Source organism: Myxocyprinus asiaticus, chromosome 12 (genome assembly GCF_019703515.2).
Source record: "Myxocyprinus asiaticus isolate MX2 ecotype Aquarium Trade chromosome 12, UBuf_Myxa_2, whole genome shotgun sequence".
In the NCBI taxonomy this organism is placed as follows: domain Eukaryota; kingdom Metazoa; phylum Chordata; class Actinopteri; order Cypriniformes; family Catostomidae; genus Myxocyprinus; species Myxocyprinus asiaticus.
Window position 1 is genome coordinate 21159332 of NC_059355.1, and position 20779 is coordinate 21180110.

At 42.7% G+C, this 20779-nt stretch overlaps 1 pseudogene; it reads right to left on the bottom strand.

The window, feature by feature from the left end:
• Positions 1–3312: 3312 nt before the first annotated feature.
• LOC127449655 (cilia- and flagella-associated protein 52-like) lies at positions 3313–20531 on the bottom strand (annotated as a pseudogene).
• Positions 20532–20779: the final 248 nt, after the last annotated feature.

Genomic DNA, 20779 nt, shown 5'->3' on the forward strand with positions numbered 1-20779 from the left:
GAATTCTAGTGATTTTTTCCTAAAATAATTGAATACTGTACTTATATAATTGATGATACTGTAATAATTTCACCTGTAGTAAATCCATCTTTCATCTGGGAAGTTGCTACCACATTTAGAATGAGAAAATATAATTTTGGTGAATTTTAGTGAATATTTTTCTAAAATAATTGAATACTGTATTTATATAATTGATCATACTGTAATAATCTCACCTGTAGTAAATCCATCTATCCTCTAAGAAGTTACTACAACCTTTAGAATGAGAAAATATAATTTTGGTGAATTTTCGTGAATATTTTTCTAAACTAATTGATTACTGTATTTGTATAATTGATCATACTGTAATACTCTCACCTGTAGTAAATCCATCTATCATCTGGGAAGTTACTACACCCTTTAGAATATTAAAATATAATTTTAGTGAATTTTAGCGATTTTATTCTAAAATAATTGAATACTGTACTTATATAATTGATCATACTGTAATAATCTCACCTGTAGTAAATCCATCTATCCTCTGGGAAGTTACTACAGCCTTTAGGATGTTAAAATATAATTTAGGTGAATTTTAGTGATTTTTTTCTAAAATAATTGATTACTGTACTTATATAATTGATCATACTGTAATAATCTCACCTGTAGTAAATCCATCTATCCTCTAAGAAGTTACTACAACCTTTAGAATGAGAAAATATCATTTTGGTGAATTTTAGTGAATATTTGTCTAAACTAATTGATTACTGTACTTATACAATTGATCATACTGTAATAATCTCACCTGCAGTAAATTCATCTATCCTCTGGGAAGTTACTACACCCTTTAGAATGTTAAAATATAATTTTTGTGAATTTTAGTGATTTATTTTCTAAAATAATTGAATACTGTACTTATATAATTGATCATACTGTAATAATCTCATCTGCAGTAAGTCCATCTTTCATCTGGGAAGTTACTACACCCTTTAGAATGAGAAAATATCATTTTGGTGAATTTTAGCGAATATTTTTCTAAACTAATTGATTACTGTATTTGTATAATTGATCATACTGTAATAATCTCACCTGTAGTAAATCCATCGATCCTCTAAGAAGTTACTACAACCTTTAGAATGAGAAAATATAATTTTGGTGAATTTTAGTGAATATTTTTCTAAATAATTGATTACTGTAATTATATAATTGATCATACTGTAATAATCTCACCTGTAGTAAATCCATCTATCATCTGGGAAGTTACTACACCCTTTAAAATGTTAAAATATAATCTTTGTGAATTTTAGTGATTTTTTTCTAAAATAATTGAATACTGTACTTATATAATTGATCATACTGTAATAATCTCACCTGTAGTAAATCCATCTATTCTCTGGGAAGTTACTACAGCCTTTAGGATGTTAAAATATAATTTAGGTGAATTTTAGTGATATGAATGAGTGGACATCTCCTATGTTTTAGCGTAGTAGATGGAGTTTTCAGACGGTCCCTTACATCTGCTAGGCAGTCAAAGCTCATCGGAGCATTTCAGGCATAATTTTGCAGCCACACCAAGCGTTGACTGTTCTGAATCCAATTTTTATGCCCATATAGTATATTTGTACTCCCTTTAAACCAAGTGTGCTAATGACATCTTTGTAAGATTGTCAACTGAAGAAAGCGGGGGTAAGCGAAACCGAATATCTAACGAATGTCGAACGTCAAACTAACTTTACCGCGGTGAATTACACTGGCCTTAACTCCATGCTTCACTTACAACTCTTACTCTTTACAGCACACCTACATCAGTGCTAGCGTGTGGATGCCTGTTACTGGCTGTTTTTCACCCGCTCTGTCTCTAGCCTCTGGTTGGAGTATAAGCCTTTGAATAGTAGCCACACGGCTTTCAACCCTCCCAGTATGAATCTTATTAGCCTGGTTTACTTTGAACGTGGATTGGGAGAAGTGAATGTGGGAAATGAATAGCCCTCGGTCGGAAAGAAGCTACATATACACCTGTTCTTACCTGCTTTAGCTCTGCTCACGTCCATCCTCTCAAAACTGAAACAGACATTGTAGTCTCTTATGTATTTATTGATGATCAATATTCTGATGTTCAGACTATTCAGGACATTCGGAGGTTTATAAACAATTGTGCCACAATTGTGGACTGTCCTATTGCGAAGCATAATGAGCCCCCCACTGTTTCCCGATGAGTGTTTTCTTTTAAATCACAAGCGTGTCCAGGATTCATGTTCTTATCTGGAATTATTAATGTAACACTTTACATTAATGTGCCCTTTGTTAAGACTTCATAAAGGGTTGTCATTAATGACTAATAATTAATAAACAAATGCATTATAAACCATTGATATGCAGTTATAGCAACATGCAATTCCATGCAATACTTGACAAACAATGAGCCGTTTACCTTACATGTCATAAATGCTTAACGACACTTATTCAATATTAGTAACCTATGAAAATGTACCTTAATGTAAAGTGAACACATATGAAGAATTTAATAAGAAGTTGTCAACATTAGAAGCCTATAAAGGTCTGTATGGTTTAATGGTCATCAGGATGTATTTTATGATCTAAGCTGTGAATAAGAATGAAGACCTGAAAAGTGTTTTTTGTAGAGGACTTTAAGTAACTAGGACTACTAGGAAAGTTGGGACACCTCTCTTGGGTTCTTTTGACATCAATAGCCCCTTTCACACATATAACCTTTTCCAGAAAATTACTTGCAAATTTCATGCCTGGGGTCACGTGTGAACAAGACCTTTTTGAAAATACTGGTGAATTTTGCTCTGGTAATTTCCCTTAATGAGAAGTTGTATAATTACCTATACAGTTCCATACTGATAGTATGTGTGAACAGCACATGTGGCACATTTACCAGTGAAGGCAACCCAACGGTTTTCCTGTAATTTAGCTGGTTGCATGTGGGAACGTGGCTAATGTGACAAGGAATGTGACAACACAAGTGAGTCAAGACATTACAGTAATTAATATAAACACAATGTGGATTGTAAAAATGGACAAAATCCCTCCCTTTAATCTTTTAATCTTATTATGTAACAATCTTTTTTTTTTTTTTTTTTTGCTATAAATCATGAATTAGGGCATTTAATAGTTTTGATTTAAATGAGTAAGTGTATTTATTAAGCATGTATGAGTTAAAGGAGCACTCAGTAACTTTTTGTGTGGCATTACTGTGCACAGTGGCCGCCCTTATTTATTTATTCAGTTTTCATATGATCCTAAACTTATTGATACCCTCTACAGGTTTATCAAGTTTCAAGCATGATAGGCCATTGTTATTATCAGACATCCTGCAAGCCTAACAAGTCTGATAAATGAATACAGTAAATATGACAATTGAAAACAATTGTTATTGGAACACCCATTATGGCACGGTCTAACTTAATTTATTTAAATTAGCAACAACAAGGATAGCTGATTTTTGCCATCTGTTATGTATACCAAAATAAAATGTCACAGCTATATGCTTGTCAAGAATGATAATATCATCTGTGACTGCTCTTAAAATCTTGTGCAAAACCATCTTTATCTACTGGCAAAATGGGAAACACACTTCTGACTGAATATGCTTGAATGTCTCTACTCTTAGGGGTAAAGATACTCATTATTGAGATTGTTCCTCGAGGTAAGAGGAAATTTGGGACAGGCACATCCAGATGCTGGGTTCACATCATGCTGTGCTTCTTCAAACCTCCCCCTGCCAGCTCTCTGGAGATTCTCAGGTGATATATTAGCTGACAGCTTGGTTCACAAAATGTCCTCAGAAACTGGAGCTCTAGGCTGCTTTATCTCTATAAAATGACTGGAATCGGACTGTTTAATGAATGGTACCTTTATATCACATAAGAATTCATAACCTAATTTGCTATACAATTATGGCCTAAATATAATAAATGTAATCCAAATGGCCATATATCATACACGCAGTTGCTCTTGCTGTAAATAAGACATGTAACAGCAATTTAAATATCTGTTTATCAATTTTTCTGTCTGAAATCTTTAGCCAATGTTTGTATGTTACATATGTATGTTTTGTTTTAAAAAGAAATTAACTCTCAAAGTGTAAAAAAAAAAAAAAAAACCAACAACACATCTGTAAATTTCTATTTGACAGAGATATCCAGTGTAATGTTCAAGAACTGTGTCAGATGCTCTTGATTGCTGTTTAGGGATCTATGAGGTTTGTGGATATCTCCATCTTAGGACAGCTCCATCGGCACTGGTGCTGACAATATATTTGCTGTAGGGACAGATCCTCACATATGTGATGCTGCCACTGTGGCCGATATCGACATGGGACACTTCACCATCAGAGTAGAGCCAGAGCTTCAATAGTTTGTCATCTCCACCTGAAAGAGGAGTACAGTATTGTTTATTTGTAAGCTCACTTTGCCCAGAAACACACATTAAACTGCTGAAGGTGGCATGAACACGCATTAAAAACAGAAATGTTAGATTAGCACACCAACTTAAACTATGAAACTCATTTATAAAATAACTGCTGGAATTAATAATAAACTCTGTGAGTGTTTAATTGACATTAGGTGAGCAGACATTTATCCAACTGTTTTGTTATGAACAATTTGTCACTGTTAGGCCTTTAAATACTTCAGAAACTGATTATATTGTGCCACCTGTTGTTACGGTTACATCAACCTTATGACAGAATGTAGAAAGCATGACTCAGTGACAATAACTCTGTATGTGAAAAAAATACTGAAAGATACCTACCAGTCACAAAACATTTTCCATCCTCAGAAATGTGCATGCCATTTATAGCCCCAGACAAGGAGCCCTCAAGTTCTCTGATTGCAGAACCATCATACACCTCCCAGTAGCCAATCTGTTCAACAGTTTGCAAAGTTTGAATAAAAAATACAAAAAATATATGAAAACATTCAAGCTAAGTTAAAGGTTAATGTTGAAAGCTCAAGCCAAAATCAAACATTTTATAAAGGTAACTCTGGTTATGTGTTTTCTAGTTTGTAAATTAAATTATATAAAATAAAAAAGTGGATGCTACCAGTCCTGAAGTACATAGCCAAAATAAGACTAAAACAAACATCCTTTAAGACAAATTACAAATTTGATAGAAGTAAACAGGAAGAGAGTGAGACAAATAAAAGACTAATAGAGAATTAGATTTTCTTAGGACAATGTAATTTCTAACCATGTATTACAAGATGCACTTATATCAAAGGCAAAGTGCTATTTCTGATGTAATCTCAACAGAAAAATCAAGATGTAATTTGTTATAGTAGGACTTCAGAAAAAGCCAATGGCTCTAAGCCTTTAGTGCTATTCGTTTTGAGCTGTTGCATCTGTTACTGTTACTAGTATAAAACAGATATTACATAAATCAAAAATTTCCGAGAGCAACTGACTGCATTTCAGAAGTAATGGGGATGTTCACTTTTGTGATATTTTCCTTTTTCGATAATTGAATATTGTTTAAATCTGGATGCTTTTTCATTCATCAAAACATCCCAACAGAATGTATCAAGCCTCATGCTTCAGAGGCTGTGAATTCAACAATGCAAATTTGAAAAAAGAAAAGGATTTTCACGATGCTTTATGAGAGAACAATACAGTACTTCCAAGTTTCAGATCTTTTCAATAGGCACTGAGCACTATCAGAACTGCAGACAGAGCAGGTCTGCTTTGCTTCAGTGGGATGGCTCTATCCCAGCAGGCTTTGCGCCAGGACTGGGTATCCAGCATGACCCCAACATTGTGTCCTCTCAAAAGCTGTACCTACTGTGCTGGGTTTGGCTGTATTTCTTGACAACAATAGATTCACATTTGTTTGGACACAGTCTGGGGTATTATTAATTACCACTATTAGATGGACTAATAGATTAGAGTGAAATTAAACTGAACAAATTTAAACTTCATCTGCGTCAGATATTCAAATGAAATGTTATACTTTCTCTGGACCATGGAATTTCTCATTAGATCTCATTTCTCATTAGAACCAATTTAGATTTTTAATTATATGGTACTTGCGAAAAATTTAAAACCTATACAATTTCAGATGAACAAATAATAATAATTAAAAAATAAAAAAAAAACCTTCATGGTCTAATGTCTTTTCCGTTTTTTTTTCCCACAGCTGAGAGTGTGAATGGTTTCTAGACTATTGACGGAGGCTATTCATTCCCCTGCATCTGTCATGGACGTATAGTATCACACAGACATGTGTATTACAGACCCAACTGTACGTATTCTAATAAGCTGTGGTCTTTAACTGCTCACTGATGCTGTGCCCTAGCTGTGACTAGCAGATGGACTTTTTGGCACATAGTAGAATGAGCAGATCATACTACTGTACATCCACAGGAGATGCTTACTGTCAGCTTGTTCTTGTGTACCCAGTATCTCTCTCTTTCGGTATTTCTCTCTCTCTCTCTCTCTCTCTCTCTCTCTCTCTCTCTCTCTTTCTCTCCTTTCTCTTTCCCCTGTTTTTTCACCTATCCAGCTCTCTGTTTGGCCCTATCTCTCAAGGACACACACACACACACACACACACACACACACACACACACACACACACACACACACAAACACAAACACAAACAAACAAACACACACACACACACACACACAAACACACACCTGTATTACCTTTCTGTCAGTGCTACCGGTGATGATCTGGTATTCTTCTCGGTGGTAGCACACAACATTGAACTGGGTGGTGGCCAAGACCATTTGATTCCTCACAAACCTCCTGTATGAAAAATGAGAGGAACCCAGACAGAGAAAGTCAAAGGTCACCTCAAATAGAATATCTTTTCCCACAGCAAACAAGCACTTTCACTAAACTTTTAATGTACTGCACAACAAGCTTGTGCATAGAAGAATAACTTGTCTTGTTGGGAAGACCTTTAGCCCATAAGAAAGAGAGAATTTCATTAAATTCTGAGGGTATTTAATCCTGATGGTTCTTTATGTCTGTCTGAGCAGTGTTGCTTTTGCCCAATGTGTCTACATTAAACATCTGTGATCTGACTCTCTTTAAACTTACACCAGGTCCCAGATGATGCAGGCTCCATCAGAGCTCCTTGTCATTACTCTTGATCTTAATGCAGTTAACAGTGGCTTTATGCTCCTTCATGGTGTCAATGAGTCGATATGAGTTCTGGAGTATCTCCCAGACCCTCACCTTCATAACAAAGAGATGTCAAGGTATACATTTATTCTACAAAAAAAAGTTCACTTTTAAAGATCAGAAACGGTTGTAGATTAGAAAGGAATCACTCAAAAAAGGCACTACTCACAAATTAATACTGCTGACTATACGTGTTTAAACAATAAAAGTGTGAAGGATTCCAAACAACCAAAACATATTATTACACGACTCTTTGGACTACTTGATTTTGACTGGTCAATCAAGACATTCTGCAGTCAAGTATTTTTGTATCCACCTTTTTCCTGAACACGGAAGTGTTCCACGATTCACCTGTGTTCAATTTCCGGTCTCCAATGTTTTCGCTCGCATCAGCGTATTATCTTAGCGTGTAATGTGATGTTTAAAGTAATACATTTGTAAACATTTTCAAAAACATGTGACTTTAAAGTGCCGATACTTAGAGTAGAGATGACCATTTTTTTGACAGTGCCTCACCTGAGTATGTACATGTCATGAAGCGATTGCCCGAGGTTAGTTATGTTGATATCATTAACTACTTTGAGTTGTTATGACAGCCAACAACTGTACAAGTTGAGCCTGAAATAAATTTTTACTCCAAATAACACTTAAATAGTTGTTGTTCTCCATCTGAATCACTCGTTTCGGTAGTTTTTACATTGTATCTGGAGACCAGAAACACAAAACAGGCAATTAGAATCATCATGGCGCTGCCCAGTGATTACTCAGGAAAATATCATGGTTACTTGTGTAACCTCCGTACCCTGATGGATGGAACGAGACGTTGTGTCGATGTAGTGACATTAGGGGTCACTCTTGGGAGCCCGAGACACCTCTGGTCTTTGATAAAAGGCCAATGAAAATTGGTGAGTGGTATTTGCATGCCACTCCCCCGGACATACCGGTATAAAAGGAGCTGGTATGCAACCACTCATTCAGGTTTTATGCTGAGGAGCCGATATAAGGTCCGGCCATTTCAGCGGGTAGTTCAGCGTTGTGGCAGGAGGGACACAACCTCTCATTCCCTCCATCAGGGAACGGAGGTTACACAAGTAAACATGACGTTCCCTATCTGTCACTCACTCGACGTTGTGTCGATGTAGTGACACTAGGGGTCCCTATACGAAATGCCACAATTGGCTGAACTGTGTTACGTGAACTGGCGGTGTGTGGTGGGCAGACTACTGTGTGCCTCATAGCCAGCACACCAGGTCGACACGTAACCTTCCCCAACATAGTTATGAGTGTTGAACGGCCCTTTTTGGGGACAAGTTGACTACCCAAGAGATAGAGACAGGCTTAACCCAGTCGTGGCCTCTTTTCCCCTTCTCTTTTTTCCACTCCCTAAAAAAGAAGGGGGATTATCCGACTGGGCCACCAGGTCTAGTCGGGGGGTGTCCCTCCCAAGGGGAAGACACAGCGGAGATCACACCTCGCCCAAAGAGGGGGGGGGGGATATTTAAGTGGAAGGATACATCACATGGTCTTTCCAACCATGTGGATAGTCTTCAAGGTAGATCCTGCCCAGTGGGGGAGGAGTTACTACAAACATGGAGACTGGGGTAGAGGGGCTCTGCCCAAGGAAGACGCAGTTTGCCACCAGGGAAACGAACTGCCACATGCGGAGCACCTACCCCAGAACAGGACTGTTAGTTAGCACGTGTACTGGGCCGGCAGCGAATTTCTCAAAAAACTCGACTGCCACAGGGCTCGGAGGAAGTCAACCAGGGAACAAACTTGTGAACACCACTGGGAAATAATGGCGCACGTCTTCAGCTCAAAAGGTGGCGGAAGGCACTATGTGCAAGCGATACACCCGGCCAGCTATCCCGGGCTTATCCGCTTGTGTTGCATGCCACTACCTGGGACGAAACCGGTTCCACCCGGAGGTGGTAGAACCTTGCAAAGGTGTTGGGTGTTGCCCAGCCCGCTGCTGTGCAAATGTCTGTTAGAGAGGCACCTCTGGCCAGGGCCCAGGGAGCCCCTACACCCCTGGTAGAATGGGCTTGTAGCCCTACTGGGGGCGGCATGTCCTGGGAGAGATATGCCATAGTTATGGCGTCAATGAGCCAGTGGCGATCCTCTGCTTGGAGACAGCGCTTCCTTTCCGCTGTGCACCAAAGCAGACAAAGAGCTGCTCAGAGATTCTAAAGCTCTGCATGCGATCCAAATAGATGCGTAAAGCGCGCACTGGACACAGCAACGACAGGGCTGGGTCTGCCTCCTCCTGGGGCAGCACTTGCAGGTTCACCACCTGGTCCCTAAAAGGGGTGGTGGGAACCTTGGGCACATAGCCCAATCGGGATCTCAGGATCATGTGAGCATAATCCGGACCGAACTCCAGGCACGTTTCACTGACAGAGAATGCTTGCAGGTCTCCTACCCTCTTGTTGGAAGTGAGCGCAGTCAGGAGGGCAGTCTTCAAGGAGAGTGCCTTAAGCACGGCTGACTGTAAAGGCTCAAAGGGGGCTCTCTGTAGACCCTGAAGAACTACAGAGAGGTCCCATGAGGGAACGAGGCACGGTCTGGAGGGATTCAGCCTCCTGGCACCTCTTAGGAACCTGATGATCAGGTCGTGCTTCCCTAAGGACTTACCGTCGACTGCGTCGTGGTGTGCTGCAATGGCGGCAGCGTACACCTTCAAGGTGGAAGGGGACAGCCTCCCTTCCAACCTCTCCTGCAGGAAGGAAAGCACTGATTGACTGCATATCTCTGGGGGTCTTCGCATCGGGAAGAACACCACTTAGTGAACAGACGCCACTTAAAGGCATACAGGCGCCTGAGTGATCGTGTCTACCACCGCTGGTGCCAGGGGCCAGACATGGAGATTCCAGAGGTCTGGTCACGGGTGCCAGAGGGTGCCCCGTCCCTGAGAAAGAAGGTCCTTCCTCAGGGGAATTCGCCAGGGGGGAGCTGTCACGAGGAGCGTGAGGTCTGAGAACCACATCTGGGTGGGCCACTAGGGTGCTACCAGGACGACCTGCTCCTCGTCCTCCCTGACCTTGCACAGGGTCTGTGCAAGCAGGCTCACTGGGGGAAATGCATATTTGCATAGGCCAGGGGGCCAGCTGTGTGCCAGCGCGTCTATGCCGAGGGGAGCCTCGGTGAGGGCGTACCAGAGCGGGCAGTGGGAGGATTCTTGGGAGGCGAACATGTCCACCTGTGCTGGTCCGAATCAACTCCAAATCAGCTGGATCACCTGAGGGTGGAGTCTCCACTCTCCCCTGAGGGTAACCTGCTGTGACAGCACGTCCGCTGTAGTGTTGAGGTTGCCCGGGATGTGAGTGGCTCACAGCGACTTGAAGTGCTGCTGACTCCAGAGGAGGAGACGGCAGGCGAGTTGTGACATACAATGAGAGCGCAGACCGCCTTGGCGGTTGACATATGCTACCATTGCCGTGTTGTCTGTCCGAACTAACACGTGCTTGCCCTGAATCAACGGCCGGAACCTCTGCAGGGTGAGCAGAATTGTCAACAACTCAAGGCAGTTGATGTGCCAATACAGTCGCGGACCTGTCCAGAGGCCGGCGGCTGCGTGCCCATTGCAAACAGCGCCCCAGCCTGTTTTGGAGGCGTCTGTCGTGACCACGATGCACCTGGAGACCAGTTCTAAAGGAACACCTGCCCGTAGAAACGAGAGGTCGTCCAAGGGCTGAAAAGACGGTGATAGACCGGCGTGATGACCATGTGATGTGTCCCGTGGCATCATGCCCATCTCGGGACTCGAGTCTGGAGCCAGTGCTGAAGCGGCCTCATATGCATCAACCCGAGCAGGGTGGCCACTGCCGAGGATGCCATATGCCCCAGGAGCCTCTGAAAAAGGGAGGAGCTTGCTCTTTTCTCAGTTGACCCAAAGCCCTAGTCAGCTGAGGTGTGAGAGCACCAGGTTCCTGTGTGCGCACAACATGTCTCGAGAGTGAGCTAGGATTAGCCAGTCGTTGAGATAGTTGAGAATGCGAATGCCCACCTCCCTTAACGGGGCAAGGGCAGCCTCTGCGACCTTCGTGAAGATGCGAGGAGACAGGGACAGGCCGAAAGGGAGGACTTTGTACTGATACACCTGACCCTCGAATGCAAACTGCAGGAAGGGTCTGTGTCAAGGAAGGATCGAGACTTGGAAGTACGCATCCTTCAGGTCTACCGCCACAAACCAATTTGATGCCGGACGCTTGCCAGAATGCGTTTTTGCGTCAGCATCTTGAATGGGAGTCTGTATAAGGCCCGGTTCAGTACTCGCAGGTCCAAGATTGGCCGCAACCCACAGCCATTTTCGGTACGATGAAGTAGGGGCTGTAAAACCCCTTCTTCATCTCGGCCGGAGGGACAGGTTCTATCATGCCCTTCCGTAGGAGGGTAGAGATCTCTGCGCGCAAGGTAGCAGCGTTTTCGCTCTTGACCAAGGTGAAGTGAATACCGCTGAACCTGGGTGGGCGCCTGGTGAACTGAATCACGTAGCCGAGTCGGACAGTCCGGATCAGCCATCGCGACGGATTGGAAAGCATGAGCCATGCGTCCAAGTTCCGCACAAGGGGGACCAAGGGGACAATGTCATCGGACGTACTGGCAGGTGGGGCCTCGTAGCGGGGCGGAGCTCGAGGTGCCACACCACGTCGTGGCCGTGCTGAGTCTAGGGACATCGAAGCACTTACCAGGCTCCTTATGACCACCCCCGGAACAGCCTGGGATGGGGAAGGAAGAGGCCTGTCCTCGTAACCCGTGGAGACTGCCACATCGGGGGCGGCTGTGTGCCACAGCTGGGCACTCAGGGGCAGAAAGGCCACTGCTAGAGCGCCAATCCTGCAAGAAAAAACCCGTGGACGGAAGTCGTGGTGATGACCGTGCACACCGGGTATATGACCCAGGGAGGAAGGAAGCCGCTCTTTTGCTCAACTGTTGGGTACCGCAGCCACTTGGGCATGCGGCAAAATCAAACATAAAGGCAACAAAAGATTTTCTGCCTGGCCCTCCACCAGGGGATGGAGTGGTCTTTCTACTAGCTCCAGGTGAGTGAGTTCCCTCATCTCTGGGTCACCCGTCTCAGGGGCGCTTTGACGACCTCCGTGGGTTCTTAGGCGCCGGCTGTGAGACGGGTGCCGTCTGCTTCCTGTGGTGGGCTCCACACCGGGGCCGGGCCGAAGGGGCGGGCTGCAGCGGAGCTGGTGCAGTCACCGCAGGGGGACGCCCTTGGCGACGACCAGACGGTGTGCGGGATCTTGAGCCACGCCGGGGCAGGATGTGCCGGATTGCCTCCGTCTGCTGCTTCACCGCCAAGAACTGCTGGGCAAAGTCCTCGACAGTGTCGCCGAATAGGCCAGCCTGGGAAATGGGGGCAGCAAGGAACCGTGTCTTGTTGGCCTCTCCCATCTCAACCAGGTTGAGCCAAAGGTGGCGCTTCTGGACCACTAGAGTGGCCATCGTCTGCCCGAGAGACCGCGCCGTGACCTTCGTCGCTCGGAGAGCGAGGTTGGTCGCCGAGCGCAGTTCCTGCATCAAATCTGGGGCGGAACTACCCTCGTGCAGTTCTTTCAATGCCTTGGCTTGGTGGACCTGCAGGAGAGCCATGGCGTGCAGGGCAGAGGCGGCTTGTCCAGCAGCGCTGTAGGCTTTAGCCGTCAGGGACGACGTGAGCCACCAGGGCTTGGACGGGAGCTTAGGGTGTCCGTGCCAGGTGGCGGCGCTCTGTGGGCATAGGTGCACCGTGAGCACCTTATCCACCTGGGGAATCGCCATATAGCCCCTGGCCGCCCCGCCATCGAGGGTAGTGAGAGCGGGGGAACTGCGGAATCGGGGCCAGGCAGTAAAAGGTGCCTCCCACGATTTCGTCAGCTCCTCATGCACTTCCGGGAAGAATGGCACTGGAGCGGGGCATGGCTGCTTTGAGCGGCGCCGTGAGCCCAGGAACCAATCATCAAGCCACGAGGGTTCAGGGGAGAGCGGAAGGTTCCACTCTAACCCGACGCTCGCGGCCGCCCTGGAAAGCATGTCTGTCATTTTGGCATCGGCCTATGACTGGGCAGTTGTCCCCGAAGGGGGAAGCCCAGCTGAGGCATCTGCGTCCGACTGGACAAGCCCGCTCTCCGATGCTGCGCTTGAGAGCTCATCATCTTCGCAGGCTCCAAACAAGAAGCCAGACTCGCCATGAGAGGAGGTGGCGAACTCATCCGGAAGCCCGATTGGGGCGGACGAGCGTGCTGGGGAATGGGAGGTCCGCGGGGGGATACCCGGAAGAGATGATCCCATTGGGGTCCCCAAATCACTCCAAGTGCTAGCCGCGCTGGCCTCATACCCGTAGGTAGAAGGACCGAGGCGGGGAGCCGCTGGGGTGGCTTGCTTTCTAAGCTGCGACCGCAACGTTGCCATGGTCATGTTCTCGCAATGAGAACATGAACCATCCACAAACATTGCCTCCATGTGGGTCGTGCCCAGACATGAAAGACAGTGATCATGACCATCCGAAGTTGAGAAATAACGACCGCATCCAGGAATAACACACAATCGGAAAGGCATCTTTAAAAAGACGAGTCTTTAAAAAGACGTTCCGTGTGTGCCGCTCTTTTAGAGAAATATATACTCTTTTAGAGGAAAAAAGCTCTTTCAGAAAATATACTCTCTTGTTTTTCTGCCGAAGCACCCAGGTGCGTTCTCTGCAGTCCACCAGTGCAGAGGAGGGAGAAGCCGCTGAAATGCGCCGACAGATCCAGCAGAGGTGAATGAACAGTAGGATTCAGCTCAATGAGCATGACCGTTCGGCTCCGAAGAGAAAATCTGAATGAGTGGTTGCATACCAGCTCCTATTATACACATATGACCGGGGGAGTGGCATGCAAATACCACTCGCCAATTTTCATCAGCCTTTTATCAAAGACCAGTGGTGTCTCGGGCTCCCAAGAGTGACCCCTTGTGTCACTACATCGACACAACGTCGAGTGAGTGACAGATAGGGAACTGTGGATTATGACCAATATACTGCATAATTGACCGTTGTCTCAGGCAACTGATTTCCTCCACCAAGTTTCATGACTTTTGTATCACTTAACCATCTTCTTCTTTTCACAATATAAACTCAAATCAATATTTCATGTCCATTGATGTATCTGTATGGTAAGTAGCTGTGAAATAAGCGGGATGATGTACAGTCAGCTGGTCATTATTATAAAATAAACCCCAAGGCTTATTTTCCTGTACTGACTGGCTGACAGTGCATTATCCCTTACTTAATCCATTTTAATTTTAAGATTTGTCTCTGACATGCTGTACCTGTCCTTCTCCCCCTACACTGACAATCCTCTTGCAGTCATTGTTGCTACTATGGCAGTAACTCACATACTGTGGCCATTATGAATTATCAGCCTCAGCTTCCCACTCTCAAAGGTGAACACCTGAATCTTTCCATCATTTCAAGGTGACAAAAAAGTTATCCAAGTAAGAAAACTCTTTCAACTGAAATATAATTGTGTTCAACTCCTCAGATAAGCAAGCAAACAAGTAACAATTAGACAAAAAAAATTTTTAATTAATAAATCAATTAACAATTTGTGTGTAACCTAAACCAAAAATGGAATACATTATTAGAAGTGCTTAAAACACTTTTTTAAAGTCCACTATTTAATACTGATGAAACGATAAATGTCTCCAACTACAAATAGTAAGTATCAAATAATGGTTTATGTGTCTTGAATGCTAATGCTCAAACTTTTCAAAAACATTTTTTCCCCCCAACTATTAATGCCTGTGAAATGGCAGGATATGCATTCATTTTGAAAGTGTCTACATTGTTTTTGTCCATGATACAAGCTATCAAGTGTAGTTTTACCCAGGCTGTTACATAAACTTAAGTTTACTGGCTATTTCAAAAAGTGCCAATAGGAACTTCAATATGAAAATACGTCAACACAAGAAAGTAAAGTACATTTGTCAAACAAACCATTTCTTGTGGTCTTTAAATTTAGCAGATTGTGACATTTATCATGCATAAGCAAATAAACAGATTATACTGTGAGACTGTCCACTGAAGATGCTCCTGCCGTCTTGCATGAAGCCCAGAGCACTGCAGGTTATGTTAGGCACTGTGATGCACAGAAGCTTCTTGGAGGACTCAGCATGCCACACCCTGATATCATTCTGTGAACAGGTGGCAAAGAGCTCTGAAGTCCCACTGTTGAGAGTGAGAGAGAGTAAATGGGAGAGGAATTGCACGAAAGATCTTAAGCCTGCAATGCAAAGCTTATGTCTCCCTCTAGTGGCAGAAGAGCGGAGTTTACACAGCAGGTTACACTGTATCATCATTCACAACAGTTTACTGTATCACTCACAAAGGAAAGGACACATCCTTTACAACACTGTTATGATTGGTGGCAATGAGCTCTGGTTTGAAATCTTTGTAGCCCAAATTGTAGATCTGTGCAGACTCTGTTCCGATGAGGAACTGCTGCCCCTCTCCGTGCAGGGTTACTGAGGTCACCCCTCCTTCCAACTGGATATGCCAATAGTAATCCATAATTAGTGGAAGATGAACAAGAGGATGGAGAAGATAAAATAAAAAAATTAAAAAGAGGAACATGGAGGAAAACAAAAAGCTAAAGATTTAAAAAAAGAAAAATGTAAAAGATGGAACGAGAAGAGAGTAACAGAGGGTTTGTACACTTTATGGTTTTGAAATTTCCTCTTGAGCACATAGTTAACATGCCATCTCCTGATCCAACTAAAATGTCACCAGTCTTTAGGACTTTCAGAGTGTTCACTCCCTGCAAGAACAAGACAAACTGCTTGGTGAACTGAGATTCAATCCAAAGGGTCTGTTAACTATGTTATAGAATAGTTCACCCAATAATTAAAATAATTTACTCACATTCATGCCATCCCAGACGTGTATGACTTTCTTTCTTCTGCAGAACACAAATTTTTTTAAGAATATCTCAGCTCTGGAGGTCCATTCAATGCAAGTGAATTGTGACCAAAACTTTGAAGCTCCAAAAAGCATATAAAGGCAGCATAAAAGTAATCCATACAACTCCAGTGGTTAAATCCATGTCTTCAGAAGTTATATAATAGGAGCTGGTGAGAAACAGATCAATTTTTAAGTCCTTTTTTAACTATAAATCTCCACTTTCACTACCACATTCTTTTTTTTCGTGCATATTACCACCTACTGGTCCGGGCTGGTCAGTGGTGGAGATTTATAGTAAAAAGGACTTAAACATTGATCTGTTTCTCACCCACTCCTATTGTCACGCCCCCATCGGTCTTTTCATCTCCAGCCATCATCTGCTCCAACTCACTCTACTCTAATCAGTTTCACCTGCTCCCAATCACCTGATTACCAAGACACTATAAATACTCACCTAATGTTCACCCTTGTTGTCTAGTATCAGCTATTTTTGTACAGACAACACAACGCTGTCTTCCTACAAGCTAAGTGCTTAGTCCTGGTTTTCCTTGTTGTTATTTTGAGTCTCCGTCCGCTCCGCTATCTGTGGCTCCGCTTCCTGAGCTACACACTCCTCCACCCCCTGCGGCTTTGCCTCCTGAGACACCATCCCCTGAGCCTCCTGCAGCTCCGCCACCTGCAGCTCCGTCACCTGCGGCTCCGCTTCCTGAGTCTCCAGTGGCCCCGCCACCTGAGATTCCAATATACCACTCTGCCTCATTGGGTCCTGTTCTACAGCCCAAGCCTTCTCCCAGGCTGCCAGGCCCCGCCCCCTTCCTGGATCCACCTCCCTGTTCACTGGACCCCGCACCCTTCCTGGACCCTCCTCCACTACTTCCAGACCCCGCCCCCTTCCTGGATCCTCCTCCCCATCTGCCAGACCATTCCCACCTTTGGGTCACCTATTCTATTTTTGTTTTGTTATGGGGCGTGGGGCCACCCCGTGGGGGGGTGGGTGATGTTACTGTCACGCCCCCATCGGTCTCTCCATCTCCAGCCATCATCCGCTCCTACTCACTCCACTCTAATCAGTTTCACCTTCTCCCAATCACCTGATTACAAAGACACTATAAATACTCACCTAATATTCACCCTTGTTGTCTAGTCTCGTCTATTGTTGTACAGACCACACCACGCTTGCTTCATACAAGCTAAGTGCTTAGTCCTGGTTATCCTTGTTATTTTGCTTCCCCTGTTGTGTACTTCACTGTCGTGTATCCTGATTATTAGTTTCATTAAATATCCCTGTGATTGGGTTCACTCAACATCCCTGTGTTGTCTCAGCCCTGACACCTATCATATCGCTCCTGAAGACATGGATTTAACCACTGGAGTCATATGGGTTAATTTTATGCTGCCTTTAAGTGCTTTATAGAGCTTCAAAGTTCTGTCCACCATTTACTTGCATTGTATGGACCTACAGAGCTGAAATTTTCTTCAAAAAAAAACCTTAATTTGGGTTCTGCAAAAGAAAAAAAGTCATACACATCTGGAATAGCATGAGGGTGAGTAAAGGATGAGAGAATTTTCATTTTTGAGTGAACTTTCCCATTAACTTGTTTGACGTGTCTCAGTTTACTCATAATTCTTGCATTATACGGTGCAATACAAACAACTCAATGAAGGAAACACATTTTCCTTAAAATAAATATAAATAATTTTCATTGTATAATTTGAGAACTCCGCATTTCAGTATACCAGTTCTTTTAGACATTTAGATGACAAATTACAGTACATGCACAGGCTACCATTTACAGCTGTTAAATCATAGTTGAAGTTAAGATTCAACTTGCTGAACTTTTGTTTAACAGGATCGTAGCTATTGAGCATCCTAGTCTTCAGGTTCACTTTCAGAATATCCCCACTAGTTGTTCCACAGTAGAAATAACTATTATCCTTTGGGCTCTTCAAACCAGAAAAAAAAAAAAAAAACATGCTATTTGACATGCTATATGCCAGTTTTACCCATTCAAAAACCTCTGAAAGCTTTCAATGGTATGAGCAGGTAAAAATGAGAGACCAGCAGCAGTGACTCTCACCTCAATACATTTGACAATTCTCTTGAGCTACCCTGTCTGACATTCTGTGACTCGGATCTTCCTGTTGGGCAAATCGAGCTCCCATACATGTAGAGTTCCACTTTGAGAAACACCATGACACCACCAATTCAGTACTTGCAGAAAGCAATAAGTGTTTTCAACACCTATAACTATTAGTATTTGTCTAATATTTAGTATAAAAAACTCAACTGATTTCTGACTGTATGATGCAATTGTCTTTAAAAATATATTAATAATTTGTGACTAAGTGTGCTTTATTTACTATGAAAGTTTTTTTTTTTTTTTGATTGAGGTAAAAAAAAAAAATAAATAAATAAAAAAAAACAATTGCATGAAGCAGTTATCATATTTCCTATTAAAAACAGGGACCATAAAATTTGACTTACTGTCAAGCGGAGACAAAGATTTCATCACTCAGGTTGGTGTACTCTGTGGTGAGGCAGTGACCAGCACTCTGTGCTGAAGCAGGACTGCCACAGATTGCCTCCTTACTCTAGATGTTCTATACCACAATACTAAAACCATGAAGTAAACATGCATATGCTCAGAAATGACTGTATATTTAGCAAAATAAGTTAGATAAACCTTGACATCAACAGAATTGGTTATTTTCATCCATTGAACGGCTTGACATGGTAATATTTGATGAATCAAACCATGCTAAGAAACTAGAGGGCTGAAACATCAATTAGTACTAAGATATGATCTCAAAAATATAATTTCCAGATCAGAGTAAAATTTTTACCATGGAGGAAAGCTTGCTTTCAACCTCTCAGACTTTTAATTATAACAGTGCAGCACGGTTGGGGGCTTTTGGAATACAATATTCGCCGGACTTGGTGGGTGTGCAACATCAATTTCTTTTTGGCTATTATATATATATATATATATATATATATATATATATTTAAGCTCTGTGTTACATTTTAATGCTCAACTAAAATTGATGACACTTTTATCAATGAAATAGGCCTGTTAATGTATGAAAATATTATGCTTAATAATTTGTAATAAAATTTGAGTAAATTATTATATGCTAAAGATGAAAATATAAACGGTGGTATAATTTGCACTACACAGGAAGCAGTGCTGAAAGGTCAATTCATTCACCAAATCGATTCAATTGATCTGTTCGTTTATATCAGTGGCGAATTCTCAGGGCCAGCAAAGCCTTCTATGCTGGCCTAACATGTCTAATAAATAAATATTTTTTCATCCTTTCATTCTCATTCACCTTTTTGCCTATTTATTTTCAATCGCTTTCCACTCCTAAATCATCTAAAAATGAATAGCAAATAACGAATAGTTTATCCAATCAGAATTTATTCCTTGATCCTTACAAGCAAAGCGTGAGGACTGGTTCACAAATCACATGCCCAAAGCAGAGCGCTTCCGAAGCAGCATGTAAGTGCGAGCTCCACCCTGTTAAGTCTTCAGAATTTCTACAGAATCCCTCAACAGTTCAAGTGAATAGGCATCTAAAGTCAGATTGTCAGATTCATCAGCCAATCAGATTGATTTATTTGTTCTTGCTGGGTGTGGTCTTTAGGATATGTCCCAGTCGAGGCCTTCTAGCTGGCCATGAGTGACGCAATCATGCTTTAATTGATGTACGTAATTTGAAAGCGAAGAGCGCGAGATCTAGCTGACGAGTTGGCTGTCACTGCCGCTATCGCCATTGAAAAAGATATCCTTATTGATTTAAAGACCTGTAAACAGGAAAGGAGGGGTGATTTTCACTTCAAGTAAATTGGTAAGTGCTTTTTGCATTGTTATAGCAACATCAGGAGTTTTCTAAATGTAAATTAGGCTGGCTGGAGCATGAAGTGTTAGTTTAAGTTTTGAAAAGTAACCGTGTACCCTTACGAAACAAAAATTATTGCAAGCAACATTTAGATCATAAATATTATTAGATAGATTTTTCCTGGTATTAGACCTTCTTGGTTTTGGCTTTCGTGCATGGACATGTTTTAAAAATGTCAATTGGTATTATTATTTGGCTGCGATGTAATGTATGATGTCCATAGGCATAGGGTGTCTTATTAATTGTGAAACAGTGTTTTCTTAATGGCATGAATCACACTGAAGGCCAAAACTTAAAATGCACAGGCCACCACTGGTTTATAAGATTAGGTTTTTTAAAATAAGAAGTAATTAATTTGCAGTTAGGGTGACCAGATGTCCCGGTTTACCCAGGACTGTCCCGATTTGAAGAGGTGTGTCCTGGTGTCCTGGCAATTCTCTAAAAAATTTAATTATGTCCCGGTTTCAGCTGGTAGGCTCACTGATTTTTTTTTCTTAAATTAAATCTCCTCAATGTATCTGGTTACCATGGCAATGACATCATGCACTTGGTGCTCGCACTCTTTGTCATCCTGTCAGTCAGCGCAAGTTAGAAATTGTCAAATAAAAATGCATTCCCTTTCGATTTCGGTCACTTACGTTGTGTCGCTGACGCTTATGGGAAAAACTCCTTTTCTCCAATTTCTGAACTCCTATTGGATCACGCCAGTTCAGATGCAACTGAACTGAGCCAATGGCGTTTGCGCCCGCTCAGCCAATGACATTGAGTGCATGGCGCTCAGCTCTCTATATAAGCGGGCGGCATAATGCCATCAGTCA